The sequence below is a fragment of the Zea mays genome, chromosome 10 (assembly GCF_902167145.1).
Source record: "Zea mays cultivar B73 chromosome 10, Zm-B73-REFERENCE-NAM-5.0, whole genome shotgun sequence".
Classification (NCBI taxonomy): domain Eukaryota; kingdom Viridiplantae; phylum Streptophyta; class Magnoliopsida; order Poales; family Poaceae; genus Zea; species Zea mays.
This window is the reverse complement of record NC_050105.1, coordinates 117,422,371-117,425,579: the sequence shown is the minus strand read 5'-3', so window position 1 is coordinate 117,425,579 and position 3,209 is coordinate 117,422,371.

The window sequence follows — 3,209 nt, the reverse complement described above, 5'->3', positions numbered from 1 at the left end:
TTGGATCCTTCTTTGCCACCACTTGGTTTGTTTTTGCAAAGCAAATTCGTTTTCCTATCTCTAAGTCAAACTCACTTGTTTGGGCATAAAGAGAGATAATCCACTGGAAAAATTGATTAAGAGAAAAAACTTCCCCTTTTCCCATAATTAAAATTTTCCCCCATAAGAGGCCAAGTTTTTGCAATAAGAGTATTTTGACAAATCCAAAGTTCTAACTCTACTATTTTCAAAATTCCTCAAGTGGTAGCTGATCCATTTGCTTTAGCCTTAATTTCTCCCTCTTTGGCATTAAGCACCAAAACAGGATCATTATTGGCCCTTTAACACCATTGCCTCACCAAAAATGTCAATTAAGAGCAAAAAGGCAATATGAGCTTAAGAATGAACTTGGAGGTGAGTACACTAATACCGGAGTGCAGTGGAAGTCTTTGCATGGTCCAAGTTCACCTTTCCCTTTGAATTCAGCTTTGATACTACATTAAGTAAACTCAACACAAATGTTAGTCTCAAAGGGTTAAGTTGTAGCACTTCTCCCCCTAAATATGTGCATCACTCACACATGGACTTGTGAGGTCCGGAGATCCCTTGCACAACTTGAGCACCATAAATAAACAACAAATCTCATAAATGCATAAAATAACATGATCAAAGGCATAAAACACATGTATGCTATAAATCAATCCAAGTTACGCGAATCTAAGACATTTAGCTAATCTTGAGCGAGTTGTTACTCTCTTGCTTATGTCACCCAGAATCTGGTCAACGGGGTGATTCCTTTGAATCGTCGCTCGGACTTGAGTTGGAGGGGCCGATGGTACTTCTTCCTCCATCACTTGTTCTTCTTGTGCTCCCCCTTGATCACACGCCTCTTCCTGATGAACCTGTCCGTCATCTTGAGTTGGGGAATTGAAGCGTCCCGATCCTTTGGGACTCAAATGTGATACAATTACTAGTCCCAGAAGGCTAGTAACCACATTCCATACTTCAAATAGTACAAAGTCTGAGTAAATGTTATTACAATACCGGGGGTACAAGCTCGAGAGTGAGCCAGAATTATAAAACGCAGTGGAAGATAAATTAGCCCAAGCCACAGGCAGAACTGGGTGAAGACACAGCCCCTTCAATCAAGCATAGCAGAAAAGAAGTCTTCAGCTGCTGAAAAACTTAAATAAATCTGGGTGAATACACTAGGTATTCCGCAAGCCCACCCGGCTCCCGTAAAGAGAAAGAGACCTATATCATACATGCTTCATATGGTGGAGTTGAAGTCACTCTTGTTTTTCTCAGAGAAAGGCAATACTTGTTGTTAGGGTTTTCTCGAAACAATAGAAATGACACTTGCTTAACCACCACTGAGCTTCCTGCTCCCGTGGCACCATTTTCCTTTCCAGAGGCACACTTACACACACACATATTTCCCTGTTCCTGGTTGTTGTAGAAACACTAATTGTCATACCACACCAGACTCGTCCATACCAGTGGACACGGACTATTCGAATAGGTTTAAACTCTGCGCAGAGGGGTACACTTTACCCACTAGTCCGGCTCTGCGATCTCACGGCCAATGAGATCCGAATCCGAATCTCTTTCCTTCGTCGCACATCCTAACCTTAATGGTTATACCGGAAGGAGTCATGCCACCGCCATGTCCAAACCGGACAAAACATTCCCCCTCCTTATCCTCCCGGTGCTCCCCAGCCTTAATAACCCTGGGGTTGGACCGTACGAGTTCAGATCGAGTGACTGCCCACATAGCCTCGAGTGGTTGTACTTTTCATGAGTACAGGTAGTGAAGGATGACAAACCGGTCCTTATACGAGAGGACAATCCTTCTGCTCACGCCTAAACCAGCTGAGCCATCACCTTAGGCCCTCCCCTAAACCAGGGAGTCCCTGATCATCCTACTCACCAAGTGATGAGGGTGAATACCCTTCATCGCACACTTTTTGGAAAACATCTTTGTTCATAACCCTTTTCTTCTCCCATATCTTGTGATCAAAAGGTATTAGTTAATGCGGGCTCTCTCATGCTCACCATGCAAATAGATTCCATCCCTTAATCCCGGCTTAGGTAGTGGTAGAGAGAAATAGGTAAATTATGCATCAAGGGAAGGATGGACTTGTCTTCGTCGAAGCTTTCCTAGCACAAAAGATTTATCTTGGAGGGGTCGGGTTCCTGCCCTTCTTCCGGAGCTACAAATTCCGGAGGATCGCATCCCTCTTCCGCTAACAAACACAGATAAGAACAATACATCAATCATGGTGACTTTAGTGGGGTGTGCCATTTCTTATATCTTATTATTTTTGTGCCCTATAATTTATTTAAACTATTTTTGGTGCATAAAATATCAGCATATAATTCTATATATGAAAATGGGAAGAAGAAATGGGAAAATAAAAAGAAAAGGGTTTTCCTGCTTGCTGGGCCGGGGGGAGATTTTGGCCCACCCAGGCGTGAGCGCGCGCGCGCGGGCGCGGCAGGCGGCCCAGTTGGCCCATCAGCGAGGGAGACGGTGGGGGACGGCGCTGTGGCGCGGGCCCACACGTCAGCGAGGGAAGGGGGTTTAACGGCGCGGAGCAGCGACGGAGGGGGGGGGAGGTCGACCGGAGCTCGACCGCCGATGAAATCCTGCGGTGGTTCTCCGCCGCGGGTCCGGTTCTGTGGCGGGAGATATGTGGCGAGGCACGGGCGGGGATAGGGGATCACGGGGGTGGGGTCAATTTGACCGGCGGGGGCCTAGGGTGGCCGGTCCACGGCGCGGTGGCGGGTGCTCGCGGCGGTGAGGTCGCCAGCGAGGCAACCGAGCGCAATAGGAGGTGGGGATGGGTGTGTTGCGATTGTGAGTGAGTGGCGGAGCTCAAGCACCATGTTAATTCGACCGAAAGCTACTAGAGAGGGGAGAACAAAGCTCACCGGAGTGAAGGGGGATGCGGCGGCGCTAGCTCAATTGGGCTCAGGGAGGTGTGGAGGAGATGGCCAGGGCTGGTGTGGAGGAAACGGAGCTCGGGGGGTCCCTTTTATAGGCACCCGAGAGGGGGAAGGAAGGGAGGGGACGGCAAGCACCGACGAGCTTGCCATGATGGCGGGGATGGAGCAAAGGACGACAAGATGGCTCGGGCAGGCGAGGGGTGAGAAGACGGCTCGGGTACAGTGGAGGGGTGGCCGCTGAGGCCGGTGCGAGCGTTAATGGCGAAGCGACAGGGCGTGAG